This window comes from Lissotriton vulgaris, chromosome 11, assembly GCF_964263255.1.
Source record: "Lissotriton vulgaris chromosome 11, aLisVul1.2, whole genome shotgun sequence".
In the NCBI taxonomy this organism is placed as follows: domain Eukaryota; kingdom Metazoa; phylum Chordata; class Amphibia; order Caudata; family Salamandridae; genus Lissotriton; species Lissotriton vulgaris.
Window position 1 is genome coordinate 73,814,891 of NC_141699.1, and position 23,815 is coordinate 73,838,705.

A 23,815-nucleotide genomic window follows, 5' to 3' on the forward strand; every position below is an offset into this window, starting at 1 on the left:
GCTAGTGCTGCGGACTGTTTGAAGGTGGATGTGTTACAAGTTTGAAGTGTTGGGCGATTTCTCACAATCTATGCCTGGAGAACCTTTCAGTAAGCGTATTCCCTGGCATGTTTGGACAATTTGCAGCAATCATCTAGTGAACAGACGTGAGCACGGAAGTGCCCCAGGTGAGACGTTTTTGGCATTTTTGTATTTAAGTTAAATCGGGACAAGAGTGTGGCCGTTAGGAGCACGCGCACCTCTTCCATTTAAAAGTATAAATCAAGCGCGTGTTGCCACCATCGCATGCACTCTTACCTCCATGATGGAAGCCTCTGTAACGTCGTGGCAATCTCTTGTGTCGTCGCTCTAACAGGTGAGGATCATCCGTGAACCACAACTCTTGTGCTATCATTAACATTTTGGTTGTGGACTTGTAGAATTTGATCAGAACTGTCTGTATGAAAAGGTTTGAGGTAAATGCATATAGAAATTTCCCTGACCATTCTATCAAAAGTGCATTCCTTTTTGACCCTGGTTGGTAGACTCTAGATGCGTAGTCTTGGCATTTTCTGTTGTTTTCATCCGTAAACCAATCTATTTGTGAGGAGCCCCAGTCTTGAAAGACTTCTTCCAATACCTCTTCGTGCAGAATCCATTCACGGTTTTCTTCGAACAGTCAGCTGAGTGAATCTGCTTGTACCTTCTGAACACTTGAAAGGTAGATAGCTGTTATCATTAAATTCCTTGATATCAACCATTTCCATATGGCCTGAGCTTCGAGAAATAGCACTCGAGTGAGTTCCTCTCAGCTAGTTCAGGTAAAACATTGTTATGTAGTAGATAAACAGCACTCCATGTAAGAAGATTGATATAATAAGTCTTTTTTTAGTCCAACCTTACCCCTTGGGTGTGAAAGTGTCCCATCTGAGATGCTTCTGAGATCAATGTTTGAACTGACAGATCCTGATGGAACAGTTTTCCTATCAAAAGGTTCTCCACCTCCGCTTGTGACAGAACCGCTCCGTCACGCGCCTCGGGTGAGCTGTGCTAGTGACGGAACGGTTCTGTCACCAACGCGCCCGCTCAATAGAACGCGCCGCGCAGGTGCGAAATCAGCGCCACTAGCCACTAGCACAGCTCACCCGAGGCGCGTGACGGAACGGTTCCGTCATAAGCGCCGAACGGGTTAACAGCCAGCTGTCCAGGTAAGGACTGGTGCAGAGTTTTTTGTCTCCTCAGATGGGCTGAGATGAAGGCCATACATTTGTATGAGGACCTGACTTTGGTCTGAAAGGTAGAATTTTATATTGGTAAAGTTGAGCACCTACTACAAATAGTAGAAACGTTTGATATTTTGCTGTTGGAATATGAAAGAAGGTATATTAGAGGTATATTGAACACATCCAGTCTCCTTGGTGTAGTTGCAGGTAGATCTGGTGTAATGCCAACATTCTGGATTTTTCTTTCTTTACGTACTTTTTTAGTACTCTAAGATCGCAAATGAATTTGATTTCTTCTTTTGGTTCTTTTTTGCACTCAAAAACATTGAGAACACATTTCCAATCCTCTCTGGTGGTGAGGAACTCCCTTCACAGCTAAGTTCTGTAACAGATTGTTGACTTCCGTTTGCACCAGGTCTTTCTGATGAGCTGATGTTTTGGTTGGTGGAACCGAAGGAGAAGGGTGACCTGTAGCGAAGAGTGTATCCATTCTGAACAACATTCAAGACCCATCTGTCTGTTGTTAGATGCCACTCTTCTAGAGGCTTGACAATACTGCCCTCCCGAGTGACTGACAGAGAAACGGGAAATAAAGGCTCATTGTTTAGCCAGAGGTTTTCCTGCAGAAGCAGATTGTTGGTGCTGGGTTCCATTCCCTCTGGAGGATTTTTGAGGATGATTGGATAGACTCTGCAGCTGCTGTTTGTGAGACCAGTGAGGGTTTGTAAACCTCTAAGGAAAATACCTCCTATTGAAGGCTCTGTGTCTCCTACAATATTCATTCAGCTTCTCAAGACCAACAGCCTTTAAGGTGTCCATTTCTATCTTCATTTTGGACATCTTATCTGCCAGGGACCCAAAGAGTGTATTACCCAAAAATGGCATTCAGGATGCAATGCAGTGCTTCTGCTTTGAGTCCGTTTAGTCTGTCCCAAGATGTTCTATGTACACAGATCCCATGACAATACCCATGAGCAGTAAGATCCGGAGTGTCAGCTCCTGCACCTATTTTATATATAAAAAAAACAGGTCGGGAACTAAAGGAAGTAATGGCTGTGCTCATGTGATGGAACGTCTCAAAGACAACAGATGATAACGTAGTAGGGGTAGGTATATAACTATTTCGTTTTGCTGCCCCTCTTATTAAAACCTCATTAAAGTTAAGTAGATCATCTATTGGAGAAACTCCTGCCAGAGGTGTATCTGTCAGAGTAGGTGAATAACTGCTGACTCATTCAATCAATCAGGGGTTTCTAAAGTGCGCCTTCTCACCCATGATGGTCTCAAGGTGCTGGGGGGGATGACTGCGGGGACCTCTGGATGTGGAGGATTAGTCGAAGAGCCAGGTCTTGAGGTCCTACTTGAATTGAATCAGTCACACGGATTGCCTGAGGTGGGGGAGCAGGGTGTTTGAGGTCTTGGCAGTGAGGTAGGAGAATGAACTAACTCCGGTTCTGGTCTTGTGGGTCCTGGGGACGGAAGCTAAATGGGCAAAATGAAGTTTTCTGGCAAGTATGTGGAATGCAAGGTGGTGCTTTATGTATGCTGGTCCTATGTTGTGGACACCTTTGTAGGCATGTGTGAGGGGCTTGAAGGCGATTCTCTTGTTGACCGGGAGCCAGTGGATTTGTCGGAGGTGTTGTGTGACGTGGCTGAGGATGTAGAGAACCAGCCTGGCAGCAGCGTTTTGATCGTTCTGTAGTTTCTTGAGCTGTTTCTGGGTGTAGCTGGCGTAGATTGCGTAGCCGTTGTCGAGTCTGCTGGTGATAAGTGTGTAGGTGACAGTCTTTCTGGGTTTTGTGGGGTTCCATCTGAATATTTTTCGAAGCAGGCGTTGTGTGTAGAAGCATGCTGAGGAAACTGCGCTGATTTGGCGGTTCATTGAGAGCGATGAATCAAGTATGATGATGATGCCACTGTTGCATGCGTGGTCTGTAGGGATTGGAGGGGTCCCAAAGTGGCTGGCCACCAGGAGTCGTCCCAGGCTGAAGGGATGGGACCCAGGATGAGTAATCGATCTTGTCCGAGTTGAGCTTGAGGCAGCTGTATTTCATCCAAGTGGCGACAGCCTATAGTCAGCTGTTGAAGTTGGTTCTGGCGGTTGTGGCTTCGAGTTAGGTTCAGCTGGGTGACGTCGGCATAGGAGACTATGTTGAGTCCGTGGCTTCCGACAATGTCTGCAAGGGGGGGCCATGTAGACGTTGAAGAGGGTGGGGCTCAGGGATGAACCCTGGGGCACTCAGCAGCTGATCTCTGTAGTTCTTAGAGGAAAGGGAGTAGTCTAACTCGCTGTGTCCTGCCGGTGAGGAAGGAGTGGGTCCAGTCCATTGCCTTGTCGTGGATGCCGGTGTCGTGGAGTCTTGTGTTTAGGGTGTTGGCGGAGACTGTGTCGAAGGCGGTTAAGAGGTCCAGTAGGATGAGGACTGCAGTCTTGCGCCGGTCGAGGAGGGAACAGATGTCAGTGGCAGTGAGAGTGCGGTCTCCATGCTGTGGTTGCTTTGGAAGCCGGATTGGGAGGTGTCTAGGACGTGGTTCACTTCGATGAACTCAGAGAGTTGGGCGTTGATGGCCTTCTCAATTACCTTGGTTGGGAAGGGGAACAGGGTTGATCTTCTGGGGTGTTTCCAGTCATATGGGAAGGTGGCAGCTTCGATGCAGCAGTTGATGGTGAAGCGAAGCTGGGGGTGATGGCGGCGGCTGCTCTGTGGAAGATGTGGTATGGGCAAGAATCCAACGGGGCTCCTGAGTGGATGCTCTTCATGGTCTTGAGTGTGTTCTCCCTTGTGAGCGGGGTACAGCCGAGTACGGTCTGTTGGGGTGCGGCGTGGTTGCGTGTGGTGGTGGCGGGAATAGTTGCAGGGTCTAGGACATCGAAGCGGTAGTAGATCTGCCTAATCTTGTGGTGGAAAAAGGTGCCGTTTGTTGCAGAGGTCTGGGAAGGGTGGAGTGTCTGTGGTCTTGCTGTTGGGCCTGACAAACTCCTCGACGATGGCTGACTGATGGGCTAGTGGTGGTTGTCCAAGATGGAATCTTCTTTGTCGAGATCTTAAACCCCTGTTTCACCTTCCGGAGTGTCTAGCTGTTGACCTCGTTCTACAGCGTGAAGAGACCACAGGTAACTCCGAAAAAACTTTCCTTGCCCAAGTCAAGGTTAAATCACACTTGAAATCAATAAAGGGATTCTCTACATCAAAAAAATCACGATCGAAGGCAAGTCCAGAGACAAGGAACCCCTTGGATCCCTCAAAAGGAACACCGGAGGAGGCAAGTCTCCTGAAGACTCATTCCTTGAAAGACATTCGAAGCGGAGACGTTTTGACATTGAAACAAGAAAAATCTCGGGAGGAGACAAGAACCTCGGCGACCGACACTTCAGAGGTTTTTTAACTGTCGAAACGAAAATCAATATCTACGCTCAATTCCGAGAAACGTTTGACACAGACCTAGAGAAAGAAGCGGTGCCTTTAAGCCAAAATGGCAGCATTAATACAGAAAGTGAAGGATTTTGATGCATCTCTGAAGGAATTTCGGACACACTGAAATATCAAGGGGAGAAGGTGGTCGAGAAAATGGACCCTCACATGGCAGCAGAGCCCCAGGAAGGAGGAGGGATCCTTCTATGAAGATGAATAAGAACAGGAAGGCCTGGGAATGTTTCAGGGGTCAGAAGACTCCAAATATGCAGAAACTCAGTGGCATGAAATATTGACAGATTCACCTGAAGAAGGGGTAGATTGCTATCCTTGGAGGTCTCAACCTCCGGATGACATTGCGATGTAGAGTCACATAATAAAGAAGGCTTCAGACAAGTATGGAGTGCAGCTAGAAGAGGAAAAGTCTCAATCATGCTTCCTATTAGAGACTTTAATACCTTTGCAGCCGAAGAATTAATTCCTTCCAATGTTACTCCGTGTACTGCGTAAAGGAAGGGAGGCCTTCAAAGAGCCCTCTACATGCAGAGCAGTGACACCAAGAGCTGAGAAAAAATGTAAACGTTCCTCAAAAGACCCTGCCTACATCAAGGGTACAGTGCCAACTGACTTTATCAACACTACTGCAGTGAAGAAGAGAGTTAACATTCTATTAAGATCTGGGCCACTTCCAGACAAGGAGAGTAAAAAGATGGATCTAATGGGCAGGAAATTTGAGAGAAGCGCAGCCAATCAATGGTGTACAGTGGACTTAAACGCCCTCCTGAACAGGTATACATACCAGCATTGGGAGGAGATGACAGGGCTCATTAAACTTCTACCTGAGTAATGCAGAAAGAGAGCAACAAGCCTAATAGAGGAAAACAAGAATGTTGCAAATACATGCCTAAATCGACATTTAATGCAGCTGACACAGCAAATCAATAAAAGATGGCGGAAACAACTACACCATTCATTTTATGAATCTTGGGATTCAAACGGGAGTAGCAAGCCAACATTCTAAATACACCCTTCAATGGGGAACAGCTGTTTGGAGGCACCATTGATGAGACACTGCAACAGCTCAGAAAGGACAACAAGACAGCAAAGTCCATGGGAGCTTTGCAATTTAGGGGAAACATGAGAAGAGGGGCTGCATCAATACGCATTTCCACAGGAAGAGGCAATTTTCAATCTAGCTGAATACATCAAGGCTTCTAAAGTAGTAGCCAATCATCTGCACCCCAGCAGCAATGATAATACCAGAAACAGGAGCCCGATCCTTTTGAGGAGGATCACATGGAAGGGGACAGCCTCACAGGGGAGGCACACCCCCAGGAAACAAGTGACTTGCCGTACACAAACAACCTCTTACACTCCACCCCAGTGGGAGGCAGAATAAAGAACGTCCTTCAGGAGTGGAGGAAGATGATGTCAGACAACTGGCTATTAAATATCATAAGGTTTGGATATTGCATAAAATTGTCAAAGATACCACCAGCAAGGGAACCAAACAAAAAGGTCAATTCAAATTAAGAAACATCACGTTTAGTCAAGGAGATAGAGGAAATGCCGGGAAAAAGAGCAATAGAAAAAGGTACCAAGGAAAGAAATTAAGAGAGGAAATTACTCAACATATTTCCTAATCCCAAAGGTAGACTGGTCTCTACGCCCAATTCTAGACCTCAGATTCATGAACAAGTCAACAAGACACAAAAATTCAATATGACAACCTTAGAGGAAGTCATTCAACAATTGCAAAAAGGAGATTACATAGAAACTATAGTTCTAAAATACACTTACTTGCACATCCCAATCAAACCTCGAAAAATCAATTCTCCCACTCGCAATTGTGATTATTTTTAGTATCTACTAGTCCCATCTGGTGAGTAAACTTAGGCTGGAAAGGAAAATGTTTTCTGTTCATTCAGAAAGTAAATGAGCAATAAAGATGCCATTAAATCTTGTTTTTGTCTTGACACATTTGCTGTCTGTTCAAGGAAAAAGGTCAACTGTCAGTTGGTCTTTCAACTAATTGTAGCTTGGAAAATTAGGTTTATTTTTCTCTTTCACATAACATTAAAAAAATAGCCTGTAAATTAGTATTACAAGTACTTCAAAATATATCAGGAATAACAAAAGCAAGTTTTTTTATAATTGAAGTGTGATGCAAACAAGGAGTTAAATAGGAGTAAAACAATCCAGAACACATATTTGCAGAAACTCTATTTCCGAACATTATTATTTGTACACTATATAGTTTTATCAGTAAAGCTGCATTTCAGTGGGAAGGTTTGTGGCCATTTCAATGTGAAATCTTCTGAATACAAATGACAGAGTGCTACCGCTTCATGCTTTAGTTATGTATTCATTAAAAGTGATAGTTTTTCAACATGATTTGAGAAACATTCCAGCTCCCGCCCTGATGACATTGCTGTTAATGAACTTAGAGGCAAGTCAGAGGTCACGTGTATGCTATATTTGGCTACATTTGCATCATATATGGAAAAAAGTTTTGTCTATTGAATCAAACAAAATAGTTTTTGTACAGCAGACATGCTGAACTCATACATTTGAAGGTGTTCTCATGCATAACGATGAAAATGGTGTATCAATGAATGAAAAATGTCCTAGCTTTTGTAAAGGAAAGTTTCAATTTTATAAAGGACATGGAGGCTAGGATTAGTCTTTTCTTGCCTTGTTTATTACAACAGCAGCCATTTAAAAATTTAACAGAAACAACACCGAAGACTTCATATCCCACGAGTCTTCAGAAAAGCAACACATTCCAGAACATTGAACCTCTAGCCAATCAGGCGTCTCTTGGTTCCATAACTGACAAGTCCTGTAGCGCTCCCTCTTTCTTCCTGTGACAAAGCAGACTGTGGAAGATCTTTACTCCTGGTTCGACGTCTCCGAACCTAAGGATAAAGAAAGGAGTCGTAACCTTCTGCGTGCAGGAAACCATCTCACACACGGTAAAAACAGAGTCTTAAAGCAGGAAAACGCGTTACTTACATCATTAAATATGTCTCCTAATCCAGGTGGGTTCAGAAATTGTTCTTAGGGTGGGCTAATCCTTTCCTCCGTGTCCTTAATAGAATTGAAACTTTCTGTTATGAAAGCTAGGAAATTTTTCATTCCATGTCAGGACACGGAGGCGAGGATTAGGCTAGTTTAAAGCTTATCCACCACTAGGGCCACAATGGAGGAGACCGGTTTAAAGTAAAATCCCTTAAAAGTGGAATCTGACGACCAGTCTGCCTCATTCAGGATGTCCTCCAAATGGGCCCCTAGAGCGAATGCTTTCTCGGCCATCGTGCCTTTGGCCGAGTGTGCATCGAAAACCTTTGTGTCGATGCCGGCCTTGATCATCACCCAACGAACCCATCTTGCAATGGTTGGAGAAGAGACTGCTCTAAAGGGTTTCCTTAGAACAATGAGCAGTTGGCGCTCTCCGTGTGGACGTAACTCATTTGTCATGCTGCCTTGATACATCTTACCACAAAGAGCTTTGGAACTTCTGGAAAGGCTGGGTAGGAAATGACCCTTGATTGACGCTCGGTTCTCCGTGATATGTGGAAGGTAACTCCTTCCGGAGTAAAGGACCTCCCCAAAATATCCAGGGCGCTGACATCCAACACTCTTCCGCAAAACACCAGGCACAACAGCAGGGCCAGCAACAGTTTACGTGATAGGTATTTGTCACTAGGCCGGGTGGAGAATACATTCAGGACCTTATTAACATCCCAGAGGACTGAGTATCTTGGTTCCGGAGGGAGAGAAGGAGGATGCTGCGTAGAAGTTTCGTTACCAAAGGGTGTTTCCCCACTAGATGGCCAGCTACTGCGGCATGACCAGCTGAGATGGCGAAACAGAAGGTATTAACCCTCCTGTAGGCTAAATCCTCAGAAGCCAGTTGGGCCATAAAATTCAGGACGTGGACAAAGTCTGCCCCCACAGGATCCTGGCTCCGTCGCAAGCACCAACTCATCCATCGAGACCAGGCCGACCTATATCGTTTAATGTTGCCGTCCAACCAGGCTCTAGAGAGGAGATCCGTAGCTTCTCTCGAAATTCCCGGGACCGTCGATCTATCCCGGTAATCCGCCAGAGGGCGAGAGGGAGTTGCTCAAGATCGGAGGGTGAGGACTGCCACAGGATCACTCAGGATATGAGGGAGCGGGTATAGACAGATTGGTGAATCCCAAGAAAGTTCCATCAGAACTGGAAACCAAGCTTTGGTTCTCCAAACCGGGGTGATTACCACCATCTCCGCCTTCTGGCACTGGACCTGCGTCGTGAGTGGCATGATCATGGCAAAGGGGGAAAAGTTGTAGACCCGTTCTGACCCCCAATTCTGAAGGAATACATCCGTGGCCGTCACCCCCGGGTCCGGTCTCCAACTTAAGTACCGGGGAAGCTGATGGTCCAGACGCAATGCAAAAAGGTCGATCAAGAACGGATCCCACAGATCCTGTAGGGCATGAAACATTGGGGGGAAAAAGTTTCCATAGGCTCGAGTCTCAGAGATGGCGAGACTGCCAGTCCGTAACCGGGTTGGACACCGCAGGAAGATGTTCCGCTGTCACCGAGGCCTGGTGCGACAGAAAATACTCCGAGAACTCCTTGGCTAGGTCCGCCAGCGCCTTGGATCGAGTCCCGCCCAGGTAATTTATGTAACGGACTGCCGCCACGTTGTCCATTTTCAGGAGGACGCAGGATTGAGCCCTGTCCTTTGTCCAGCCACCCTGCCATCAACTCAAGGCAGTTGATGGGCAATTCTTGCTCCTCGGCAGACCACCCTTCGCCAGTGGTGAACTCGCCACATCGTGCCCCCCAACTTGATAACCAGGTCCGGAAGGGCTCCGAAGATGGTGCGACCGGTCCACGCCTTCATGTGAGAAAGCCACCAATTTAGCTCCTCTTTCGCCTCCTCAGAAAGAGGGACCTGTTGGGCGTATGTCAAACCCCTGTGTAAGTGAGACACTTTGAGTCTCTGAAGGGCTCGGAAATGCAGAGGACCCAGAAAAATGGCCTGGATAAAGGCTAAGAGCAACCTCACCACACTGGCAACGCTGCACAGAGATGTCTGGGGCCTTCGCAGAATTTACCAGATCTTGTGGCTGGACAAGAGGCTCAAGGTCGCTTCCACAGAATGTATTACAAAGTCCAAGAACGTTATAGATTGGGTGGGAAGAAGGCAAGACTTCGCCTGATTGATAATGAAGCCAAAGACTGGAGGCGGTCTACTGCCAATCATAACTGCTGGGACAGAATTTGGGGACATTGGGCCATGTACAGCATATCGTCCAGATATATAATCATCCTGATCCCTTGCAATCTCAACCTCTCCACCACCGGGTGCAGGATCTTGGTGAAACACCACGGCGCGGATGACAGGCCGGAAGGAAGAGAGGTGAACTCGAAGGTTTGGCCTTGCCACTGGAACTGGAGGAACAGACGGTGAGGTGGAAAAATAGGCACCGTCAGGTAAGCATCTTTGTGGTCTAAGCGGACCATCCAATCGTTGGAGCAGAAGGTCACAGAGTAGGTGGATGCTCTCTATCTTGATATGGCGGTACACCAACCACTCGTTGAACTCCCTGAGATTTATGACCGTCTGCTGACCCCAGTCCTGTTTCTAAACCAGGAATAGATTGCTCAGGAAACCCCTGGGATGGGGGGGGGGGGGAGGACGGTGGATCGCTCCTTTGTCCAGGAGGTCCTGGATCTCCTGCTGAAACAAGGCAGCCTCCCTGCCAGAGAACCCAATCGGGATAGGGGGAGAGACTTGGACCAGGGAGCCAAAAACTCCACGTGGAAACCTTGTACTGACTAACACCCAGGCGTCTGTTGTCAGGGTACACCAATTCTCCAGAAACAGTGCCAGTCGGCCCCCCAAGAGATCAGACCAGAACTTACCATGGGCTGGGGGGAAGTCTGCCACCCCGGGCTTCGTTGGGCTGGCCTCTACGCCGGGAGCGGCCTCTGGTATGGTAGAAACCTCTGAAACGAGAGGAGTCCTGCCACTGTCCTATTTGCGACTGCTGTCCTCTGCCAAGGCTGTCTGCAGAGATTGGCCAGCCAAGCGCCTCTACCACGTCCGGCCCGCCGAAAACCTGAGCGTTAAAAATACACTTAACCATGGACTGGGCCTTGTCCAGCGAGTTAATGGTGAAGACGAATTTGCTGAGCTCCTTCACTAAAAGGTCGCCAAAGAGGCCTCCTTGGGCCACCTAACAAGCTTCAGGAATGGCTATCTCACCCAGCTTTGGTCCAGTTTGATAAGGAGCGATCTGCGCCTCTCGGTGCAGATGGCGCAGTTTGCGTTACAGAGAAAAATAATGGCATGCTGAGCCCAACTGGACAAGACCTCCGGGGGAATGAGGGCTCCCGACTCTTTGGCATCCTCAGCCATGTCAAATATTTTTACCAAAGGGCCCATGACGTCCAGGATCAATGTCAATGCCCTCTTTAGGATCCTAGATATACTTGGTAACGAACGTCGCCATCCTGGTGTCTATTTTGGGAGTCTGACCTACCTTACCTTCAAGGCAAGGTCAAGGGCACTCCGCTCTGAGGCGGAGTGGACCTCCTGGTCCAGGGGCTTCCGCAGCCTACTCGCAACAGTCCCATTCTGTTGTTCTGGGATGGAGGAGATCCTCTGGGTCCTAGAGATCCGATTGAGGATCCGAGTCTGCCTCAGAAGCCTGTTGGGGAACTTGCGCCGGTGAAGGAGATGGTCGCCAAGACCGGCTATGGTCGGATTCTCCGTCCGAACCGCCCTGGGAGTCATCTGAGGGATGTGGTGAAGCCACTGCCACCTGCCCCCCTGGGGGAAGGACATCCTGAGGGGCCACAGGCGTGGACGGCGACTTGGTATCCAAAAACACGTGCTTTAACCTGCAAACGCATCCAAATCCACCTCTTCAGGATGTGGGCGCAAGCGCAGTTTCTCAGAGGGGGACGGTGGCCTGCTTTAGGGGTCGAGCGTCCGAGGGCCCTGGAAGCTCCTCTCTCTCATGGAGGGGTTGAAGGCACTTCTGCGCCAGAACCAAGAACATCTCAAGAGGGGCCACCGCCTCTGAGACCGCCTTGACTATGGAGGCGTCCACAGCATCACAAAAATCCTCTGTGATGGGGAAATACTGATCCTCCTCACCCTCCTCGTAATAGTCGTCAAATTTCTCCATGACCAACATGTTCCTGAAGAAATGGAGGTGAGTATCAGGTAACTAAGGTGGCCAATCACCGGGTCAGAGGGCTGACGGTAATGGTTTGGAGCACCCAGGTTAACCCCTTTACTGCTAAGGCATTATTTTTATTGCCATTTACTTTCCATTGAAATCAATGGAAAGTCCATGACGAGTTACCCTTGTCATTAGCGGCGAAGAGGTTAAGGGACCGTGAAAAGGGGGAATTAAATGGTAATAAGGGTGGGGCCACCCACTGAGGTACAGCAGTAATAAGCTGTCAGTAATAGGTTGATAGGAGACACTGCTCCACAGAAACATGTAAACGCCATTATTGTTACACAGGCTCTAGAGAAACAGAAGAAGGCTACTGAACCTGCGGTGTTCAAAAACACCAGGTAGCCAAGGGGCTTAATAGACACGGACGGAGGCGCTCGGCAAAGCCCGAAACTGAAGCAAACTCTGTCCCGCGACCGCTAAGCAAGGAACGTCTGAAGACAGATGCAGAGGCGCGCTCCCTCTGGTGGCCGGCAGACCATCGCGCCCTCAAAGCCGGCAAGTGAAACGGACTAATGCGGCCACGTAGGAGCGGAAAAGCTTTCCCGCGGCCGCAGAAGAAGCAGAAGCTTCACAGGATAATAGAAACAGCACACAGTACCAATAAATGACTTAGAATGAAGAAAATGTGCCAAAAACCAAGGCAGAATGCGATCCACAAACCCCTGAGAAAGTGAGGCACTTAACTGACACGAGGCTGCAGCAGCGAAGAAAGAGGAAGTGCTGCAGGACCCGATGTCAGATATGGAGCCAGGAGACGCCGGATTGGCTAGAGACTAAGTTCTGGAACATGTTGCTTTTCTGGAGACTCATGGGATATGAAGTCTTTGGTGTTGTTTCTGTTCCATTTTAAAATAGCTGCTGTTGTAATAAACAAGGAAAGAAAAACCTATTCCTCGCCTCCGTATCCTGACGTAGAATAAAATATTTGCCCGCAATCACATTATTTGAAACCAGTTTATGTGCCAAGAGCATTACAAATAGGTCGAATAGCTTATTTAAGTCACTAGACATGCAGGTCTAGTAACATTTTTATGATTTTTTGAGGCCTGCCAATGAATCCATAACACAAGAAATACTTGAGATTTGTGGTGAACAAGATTCATTACCAGTACAGAGAACTAGCCTTTGAAATAAAATCAGCTCCAAGAGTATTTACAAAGTGTCTCGCAGAGGTGGCAGTACACTTAAGACAAGGGATACATGTTTACCCCTATGTGGATCACCAGTTAGCAAGAGGAAAATCCCACAGCAAATGCAAAGAGCATATACAACAGGTGAGGAGGACACTCTTCACACTGGGTTTCTCTATAAACATAGAAAAGTTGTCCCCAGTTCCAGACCAATAATTTTTTATTTCTAGGTGCAAGCATCAGTTCAGGTCTAGGAAAGGTATATCCCAGCGAGACGAGACCCGTGTCACTTCTTCAGCAAATTCACCTTACCAGAAGGGGCATGCTCTGGCAGTTAGGACTGTGTGGAAATCGGGGTAGATGGCTTCAGGCATTCCTTTGATTCCGTATGCGAAATTCCATATGATACTAATTCCCTCAAATAGCTACAAAACCATAGTCACAAGCAATAGGAATTTGGGAAGATCTAGTGGTTGTCACACAGAAGCTACAGGAGGAAATGGCGTGTGGAACAGATCAGATATAACACAAGGAAAGAAATTTGCACAACCAACTTCAACTGTAACCCTTACAACAGAGGCTTTTCATATGGGTTGGGGAGCTCATATGGGTTCGCTCAAGGTCCGAGGGGTCTGGAATGAACAAGATGCAGTCCAGCATCTCAATGTCTCGGAGCTAAAGACAGTGTTCCTAGCCTTTCAGAAAGAGCTATTAGGGAGAACAATATTGATTCAAACAGACAATACCACTACAATGTTCTACATCAACATGTTATGTAGCTCGAAGATATTTCTGGATTCACCTGTTGACCCACGCACCTCCACTGATAATATGAAAGGAGAAAACAGACAAATAAATAAAAAAAAGAATCTGAAGACGGCGCGCAAGAGTGGGAGTTCCGGGGGCGGGCATACGACGTCATAGGAAGCACCAAATGGAGGACCTGTCGACACCCAACAAAAATAAACTACAATAGAAGGAGGAATACAAAAAAGTGGAGAATTCGGGACCCAACAACTAGATGGCGAAATAATGCATAGCGTGTGAATCCTGAAAATTCTTCAACCTGCAAAAATACACCTACAGGTAAGAAACAATTTAATTTTTAATGTTCTCCTAGATTTATTTTTTGATCTGGAACAATGACGTCTTGGACTCCCAAATCTTTGTGGAGATCTATGCAGCTAAGTTGTAAGTTGAGGGTTTCTGAGGGGCCCTGTAGAAGTAGTAAGAGGCACAGAGGAATGCCTGGAATAAAAATGTGGCAACTCTGATCTCCTGGGAGAGGAGTACCTGAGATCTAAATATCAAGTGTGACTCATTATAGTGAATGCTTGTGAGACTATTCAGTCGGATGTATGCAGCACAGTCCTGTGTTGTAAACACTGAAGCAAGCGTGGAGCTATATTCAAGGATAATTGGGATCCAACTCTTGATGGAGAGCTTGTTCTAGACTCAGTGGCTGGTGAGTATGCCGTTTGCTTCGATGTCGAATGTTTGCCTTTTGACGTCATTGTTTCAGCACTGTTTTTGGCATCAAAGTAGGTTTCGACAGTGAGAGGTGAAGGGCTGGAAACAGCAAAGTGTGCTTTGACGACAAACGGTACGTTCTTTCAATATCAAGTGATGTATTAAAGTCATCTTCGATGGCGTCTTTGACAGCATACCTTTTAATGGCGAGCATACTGGTAGCTTTTCCATCCTCAACGTCATGGTTCTCGACATGGAACAAAAGCAACTACTCTTCCTTTAAATATATCTCTCTCTGGATTTCCATCTCTGAGTCCTTGCAGCAAGAGGAGAATGCTTTGGAAGAAAACTTCCACAAGACCTTTTGATAGCCCAGCTGCTGTATCTTGTCTTCTTTCTTGGAGGTCATGCAGCCGGATTCTTTCTCTGAACTGGAGTTCTCCTGAAAAATCTGTGCACAGTGAAGTGAATACATGCCTTTGGATGGTGGTTTTCCGGAAGGCAAACAATACAGAGTGAGGATCTGTTTGGGACTTATATTTTCTTTTTAACAGGAAGGGCACATCACAAAAAGTGAAGGCCTTGTTGATGAGAAAAGAAACTATTTTCTGTCAGTAAAAGATTTAGGTGCACTCTTGGGGGAAATGGTTTGAAACCATTTTCCAAAGATTTTAAGCCCAAAAGGAAGAATTCAGTGTCCCAGGATCCACTCCAGGAGCTAGAAAAATTAAGTGACCTGTCATCTGTGAGGCATGATGGGATACAGGGTGTACAGTGAGGTTTTCAAAGGCACAGCTCAATTTTTTTCCCTTCTATAATTTACCTTACAACCTATTGGCTAAACATGTCTAATATTCCCTTTCCTTTTCAAAAAGGTTTGTGAAACATTTTCTATTGTCACTTTCCATTAGTGATACATTTATATGTAATTGGCTTCTTTTTAGAATGAAGACTCAATGCAATCTAGCCATTTTAGCCTTTAAGCAGCAAACATATATATAAGGTACTATAGTACAGAGTTTGTGATATATATATAAAATAGATGTCTATATATGTGTGTGTGTGTGTGTATATATATATATATATATATATACACACACACATACACATATACCTATATAGACACACATATATATATGCGCACACACGTATATATACACATACACACACATATACATACATACATATGTGTGTGTGTGTATATATATATATATCTGAAAGGGTTCCCCCACTGGTAACTCAGAGGAAACACAAAAGACTTGCACTCCAGGGTCCGTGTGAAAACATTTATTGGCGACGCGTTGCGACCAGGCCGTCTTCTTCGTTATATATATATCCTGAAGCCTTAAGAGGTCACTCGACTGTGTTCTCCCATTTGGTATTGAAATGCAACAAGAAATCTCGCTCCGACTCAAATTATCACAGCATTTGATTTCCAGCACTTTTTATTGGCATAATAGCCCCCAGTGGGCGTGTTTGTTTAGTACTGTGAGCTGTTTATGTGCCTTCCATGCAAGCCCAGGAAGAAGAGGAGAATTCCTTGAAACGCGTTGGTTTTGATAATATGAGTCGGAGCGAGATGACATGCTGCATTTCAATACCAAATGGGAGAACACAGTCGAGTGCATCTTTAATAAAGGCGTATCTTCAATCTTCGTGTGGCTCCCCTACAGCAGGCAAACTTTTGGTTTGATAGTTGAGCGGCCCCGCCTGAGCCGCAGGAGTGAGCCCGCTGCACATTGTGTAGTCCTGTTACAGCGGTGAAAACGAGGTAACATGTAGGGGGAGGAGGCCGATGCCGGAGTAAAACAAAGAGAGCAAGCTGTCTACGAGGCATCTCGCATCCCACTGTGGAAGAATTAACTTTGAATATTTGCACAACGGCCCACGACCCACTAGGGATCATCATAAAGTCCTTTAAGTCCCAGAAGGTCACGCAAGTGACACGCCTACCAAGGCCGGAACCTGTACTCACCTGGTACTTATAGAACTGTGTTGCCATTGCACAATATGAGCGTCCACAACCCCTGAGGAAATGCGAATGGCATGAAACGCGTCGGATGGACAGAATTGTTGGCGGAGCAGCGAGCAGTTTATGCTTTCTTCATCCTGCATCTTTAATAAAGGTGTATCTTCAATCTTCGTGTGGCTCCCCTACAGCAGGCAAACTTTTGGTTTGATAGTTGAGCGGCCACGCCTGAGCCGCAGGAGTGAGCCCGCTGCACGTTGTGCAGTCCTGTTGCAGCGGTGAAAAGGAGGCAACATGTAGGGCGAGGAGGCCGATGCCAGAGTAAAATAAAGAGAGCAAGCTGTCTACGAGGCATCTCGCATCCCACTGTGGAAGAATTAACTTTGAATAATTGCGCAATGGCCCACGACCCACTTGGGATCATCATTAAGTACTTCAAGTTCCAGAAGGCCATGCAAGTGACACGCCTACCAAGGCGGGAACCTGTACTCACCTGGTACTTATAGAACTGTGTTGCAGTTGCACAATATGAGTGTCCACAACCCCTGAGGAAATGCGAATGGCATGAAACGCGTCGGGTGGACAGAATTGTTGGCGGAGCAGCGAGCAGTTTATGCTTTCTTCATCCTGCATCTTTAATAAAGGCGTATCTTCAATCTTTATATATATATATATATATATATATCTATATCTATATCATTTACCGTATGGCTCCCTTCCTCTCCCATTAGGCGCTACTTGCTTTTTTGGCCGCGTTACACCTGCAGTTGAGCCCAACCGCTAACAATTTCAACAGGATTCCCCGATGTCGGGGAGGTGTGGAGTCGCAAAAGAATGGAATCGTTAGTTCGTCGTGGTCAGGAAACTTATTTTATTCCATCAATCCAAGGGCTATCAAAACAAAAACAACCAACGCGTTTCGACAGCATTCGCTGTCTTGATGACGGTCAGTTTGTGCTCGCAAGCTCACAGATTTTAAACGTTCAAAACAAACAAACAATGATAGTCACACCCTTAGTGGGTGTGCTCGAAACATTTTACAGTTCACATGGTACGCTGTGGTGATGTTAAGAATTCTGGGTGTTGTAGTTTGGCATATTATTAACCAAAAAGTTTGTTAAAACAGTGTATTTCACATTTGAAAAACAACAACATCCCATACATTATCTTTGCAGTGATTACAAATTAGTGTTGTAGGCAGTGATTTAGTTTGACCTTAAGATTCGAACTTATCATTCGTTTTTTCGGAAAAGTACCGCCCTCGAGTGGGCAAGACTTATCAGTTCATAGTGTGATTTAAATCATGGTTATTATACAGATGTGAGCATGATTATATCAAAAGTGAGAAAAAGTGAGGGGAATGAAATTAATAGGTGAATAATTTGAATTAATATGTCAAACAGGATGGTCTAAGGAGTTCAAGTAATAATAATAGTCACTTTAGTTCTCAGAGGTGTATGTATAGTTCTTCTGATTGGTTTAATCCATACGGAGTCATTGTCCTGAAATTCAATATATGTCTTGACTCTTTGCGTCTGAGTAGTTTTTCATTGTGTCAGCCCCTATCTGAAAGGCTTATTGTTTCTAGACCCCAAAAGCGTAGTTGTTTCCAGTCACCATTGTGGTTGGCTTCCATGTGTTTGGCAACGGCATTGCCCCTATCCTTGTGTACTGTTGCACGTACGTGTTCCAGAATGCGCTTTTTTAGCTCGCAAATCGTGCTGCCAATGTACTTGAGTTTGCACGGGCATTCAATCATATATATGGTGTATTTGCTATTACAAGTTATGCATTCCTTTATTTGCCAGATCTTTTTGTTGGGCATAGGTATTTCTGTTGTGGGCTTGGCAATATCGCTCACTTTGCAGTTGTAGCATTTTATGAAGCCCTTAGTTTGTAACCATTGTTTCTTTTTTGTGGTTTTTTTAAAGTGACTGTGGACCAGTTGGTCCTGTAAATTTCTCGCCCTTCTGTATGTTATTACAGGGTGTTTGCCCATTTTTTGGCCTATGATTGGGTCTAGTTGTAGGATTTTCCAGTTTTTTCTCAAGATTTGATTTATTTGCTTGGATTCCTGGCTGTAGTTCATAATTAGCCTGATTGGCTCATCCGCTGTGGTCGGTGGAATTTCTTTTTGCTTTAGGCAATCAGTCCTTGTTGTTTGATTTGCTCTCTCCCAGCATTTTTGTACGATGTGATTGTTATATTTCCTTTTTTGGAAACGTTTCATTGAGTTTTTACTCTGTTTGTGCCACTCGGTTTCTTCGCTACAGATTCTTCTTAGGCGAAGAAATTCCCCGTAGGGGATGCTTGATATCAAGGACTGCTGGTGAAAGCTGGTAGCTTCCAGGGTTGCATTTGTCGCGGTGCATTTTCGATGAAGTGTGGTTTCCACATGGTTGTTATTTATGTACACCTCTGTGTCGAGAAAAACGGCTCTGTCATGGTTAATGGTGTGGGTGAATTTTATGCATGGGGTGCTGTTGTTCAGTATTTTGAAATATTACAAGAATTTTTCTTGTCCCCCGTTCCACACTATGAATAAGTCATCAATAAATCTTTTCCAGATTACGATGTGTTGTGTGTAGGTTTGGTACTTCTCATTCCATGCTGTTGTTTCCTCCGACCATCCCATTGCTGTACAGGCATAGTTGGGGCTAAAAGAGAAACCCATAGCAGCCCCGTTTTTTTGTCGGTATAGTAACAAAAAAACGGGGCTGCTATGGGTTTCTCTTTTAGCCCCAACTATGCCTGTACAGCAATGGGATGGTAGGAGGAAACAACAGCATGGAATGAGAAGTATCAAACCTACACACAACACATTGTAATCTGGAAAAGATTTATTGATGACTTATTCATAGTGTGGAACGGGGGAGAAGAAAAATTCTTGGAATATTTCAAAATACTGAACAACAGCACGCCATGCATAAAATTCACCCACACCATTAACCATGACAGAGCCGTTTTTCTCGACACAGAGGTGTACATAAATAACAACCATGTGGAAACCACACTTCATCGAAAATGCACCGCGACAAATGCAACCCTGGAAGCTACCAGCTTTCACCAGCAGTCCTTGATATCAAGCATCCCCTACGGGGAATTTCTTCGCCTAAGAAGAATCTGTAGCGAAGAAACCGAGTGGCACAAACAGAGTAAAAACTCAATGAAACGTTTCCAAAAAAGGAAATATAACAATCACATCGTACAAAAATGCTGGGAGAGAGCAAATCAAACAACAAGGACTGATTGCCTAAGGAAAAAAGAAATTCCACCGACCACAGCGGATGAGCCAATCAGGCTAATTATGAACTACAGCCAGGAATCCAAGCAAATAAATCAAATCTTGAGAAAAAACTGGAAAATCCTACAACTAGACCCAATCATAGGCCAAAAAATGGGCAAACACCCTGTAATAACATACAGAAGGGCGAGAAATTTACAGGACCAACTGGTCCACAGTCACTTTAAAAAAACCACAAAAAAGAAACAATGGTTACAAACTAAGGGCTTCATAAAATGCTACAACTGCAAAGTGTGCGATATTGCCAAGCCCACAACAGAAATACCTATGCCCAACAAAAAGATCTGGCAAATAAAGGAATGCATAACTTGTAATAGCAAATACACCATATATATGATTGAATGCCCGTGCAAACTCAAGTACATTGGCAGCACGATTTGCGAGCTAAAAAAGCGCATTCTGGAACACGTACGTGCAACGGTACACAAGGATAGGGGCAATGCCGTTGCCAAACACATGGAAGCCAACCACAATGGTTACTGGAAACAACTACGCTTTTGGGGTCTAGAAACAATGAGCCTTTCAGATAGGGGCGGACACAATGAAAAACTACTCAGACGCAAAGAGTCAAGACATATATCGAATTTCAGGACAATGACTCCGTATGGATTAAACCAATCAGAAGAACTATACATACACCTCTGAGAACTAAAGTGACTATGATTATTACTTGAACTTCTTAGACCATCCCGTTTGACATATTAATTCAAATTATTCACCTATTAATTTCATTCCCCTCACTTTTTCTCACTTTTGATATAATCATGCTCACATCTGTATAATAACCATGATTTAAATCACACTATGAACTGATAAGTCTTGCCCACTGGATGGAGGTACCTTCCGAAAAAACGAATGATAAGTTCGAATCTTAAGGTCAAACTAAATCACTGCCTACAACACTAATTGGTAATCACTGCAAAGATAATGTATGGGATGTTGTTGTTTTTTCAAATGTGAAACACACTGTTTTAACAAACATTTTGGTTAATAATATGCCAAACTACAACACCCAGAATTCTTAACATCACCACAGCGTACCATGTGACCTGTAAAATGTTTCGAACACACCCACTAAGGGTGTGACTATCATTGTTTGTTTGTTTTGAACGTTTAAAATCTGTGAGCTTGCGAGCACAAACTGACTGTGATCAAGACAGCGGACGCTGTCGAAACACGTTGGTTGTTTTTGTTTTGATACCCCTTGGATTGATGGAATAAAATAAGTTTCCTGACCACGACGAACTAACGATTCCATTCTTTTGAGACTCCACACCTCCCCGGCATCGGGGAATCCTGTTGAAAATATACATATATATATATATATATATATATATACATATACATATACACACAAATGTTCATTAAGACTTCCTTGAGATAAAACTATCGGTCGTCCCGGAGGATGTTTATCGTCTTCATGAATTTTTGGTAAGTGATAGAAAGTAGGTGTTATAGGGTTCAGGCAATAGAGAGACAGGTACTCATCTGTCTCTAACATGTTCTTCTCATATCAACGCTGTATCAGGTAGTAATATTCTGAAATACTTTGGTTATACTCTTACTTTATCACTTTGCAATAGCAATTGGCATCAGATAGTTGTCTCTGTGCCTCCACACAGTATTGCACTTGCGTCTGTAGAACAATGTTCCCACCATTGTCTGACGGTTTGTATATGATGGATGTATCCTTCCATAGATTCCCCAGAGCTTGTCTTTGCTCTTGTGTACTATTGTTCGCAGCTGGTCTTCTTCATTCTCAAATGTAAGAGATCTTTATTTACCGCTTCTGTATATACATCGATCTCATCAGACGGCATTTGAGGTAGAAATGGTGATACTGGTTTGAAAGGGCTACGTACACTGCTTTGTTCGATCCCTACCAGTGTCGCTCTTTGTACAATGTCTAGGGAGATGTTAGATGCATCTCTTTCCCCTGCCTGTAGACTTTCCAAGGTTTCCTGGGTTGTGGGATCTTCCCCCGTCAAAATATCTGTTGCTGTGGTTCTATTAAACGGTTTTCTCGGTTTGGCCATTGTTGTTTTCAACTTGAAGAACTTATGAAGTTTAAGTTTCCTAATGAACTTAAACAAGTCAATTCTAGTCTGGGTGTATTCCAATTTGCTTTGTGGACAGAAGGTTAAGCAGAGTTTCAACACAGATTCCTCTGCGTTTGTTAGTACCTTGGGAGTCAGATTTATAATAGTAAGATTTTCCATGGCTACCTCCATTTTTTCGCTTTCTTGCTCCACGTGACTCAAAGAGTCATGTAGCTTCTTCCAGCACCCCCCCCTTCTTGTTTGTTGGTTGGACTTGTTTCTGGTGACTTGCCTCCTCACAACCATGTCCGACATGTAAGGCGGAACTCCTCGTGAAAAGGGGTCATCTTTCCTTGAACTCACAGAGAGCTGGTGCTTTCTTCCCTTGATTGTTCGATGTCCGTCACAGCTGATTTAGAGGTCTCCTTATAGTCCAGAGTTGACGTTTTCTTGGTAAGTAGTTTCCTCCTTGGTCCATCACATTTTTTTGCGAAAGTTAGCACTTTTCCTTGTGCATGGTCCTTGGCGTCCCTTTCCAATTAATCTGGTTTCCTTTGTTTAATTTTCTGTTCATAATTAATTAGTTGTTTCTTCATCTGTTCCTTTAATTCTTCTTGTTTGGCCTTATCCTCATCCTTTGCTATATCACTTTCCACCTCCAGTATTTCTTTCAAGGTTTTATCTCTGTCGCTCCAGGCAAACTTTACCAAGTTAATCAGCATCCCCTACATGAATTAGCTGTATGTTCCGGCCATTCCTCTAATAGTAGCGGGTCTGGATTCTCGTACGCTGGCACTGTGGAAATTCGTAATCCCATTGGAACGTGATTCACATAAATATATCTCTGAAGGGAAGTCGCTTCCCACCATTTGCTTGTTTCTCATTCGTTAAGTCTTTCTAGGGTGGCATATTTAGAGACCAAGTTGGAGTTCACTTTAGAAGAATTTTCACTAGTATGTTGGTGTGTCGTTTTGAAAATTTCCAATGCCTCTTCCTGGCGTGCCAGCTCACTGAACATACTATTTCAATTCAGTTACTGGATGTTCTTTACTGCTGCACTTTCACCTCCTCGCCCTGCTGTCTGTCAAGGTTAAAGTCTTTCAGTGCTCCGATGCACCGCTTAGCAACTGGAGACTCCTCAGCACTCCCAAAGGTCCCACGACTCGTCGGTTACCAATCATCAGTTCTGGCACGATCCATCTTAAATTGGAAATCCACAGCGGCGGTGCCCCAGGTAATAATCAACGCTCCTTGCCACCTTTTCCTGCACACTCTCGAGCGGTTGCTATTGTCGCGGGGTGTACCCACGGAATAAATGAACTCTCATACTCCTCCCAAAGGAATAAGCACTCGCGGGATGATTTATTCCGTTGTTTATTCTTAACAAAAGTAGACATATATATAACATTTTAAAAGAGCTCCAGGATACCCACCCATGGGCAAGACTATTGAGAGATTATGGCTTTAATGAGGATTGCCCTGGAAGACAACCACAGTATCTTGGGTGGACCTATGGTTCACAGGACTCAGAAGACACCACATGAAGCCTGCAGCCATAGGCTGAGATTCTCACTCTTCTGGGGCAAACTTCTGATTTTTGTTCTCTTCTATTCTTTTTCTGTCATAGCTGTTTCTTCCTTGTTTCCTTCCAGGTTCACTCAATCTTTTGTATTTCCTGTCATGTGATGTTTTGATGTCATTTCATTTTCCTACTCCTTTCCTATATAAAGCTGCAGTCTGGCTGGAAAGTGCATTGTAACAAAGCTGTGCTCCTTCACTTGTGTCCTCGCTTCCTCCACCTGCTGTTCCCGACTTCCCTCCTCAAGAATTCCACTTTGGGATTCTGTATTACTTTAATCTTTTAAAGACTTTGTGAAGCATCAAGGCTTTTTATGCCTTAGTTTTTTTCCTTTTAAGAAGGTGACAGATTTCCAAGGGCACTTTCCTGACACATATTCCAGGGTGTGGTAAGATAGTGGCTTCCGGAACAGTCACCCGTACATCGAACAGAGGAAGATCAGTACCCAGATTGTGG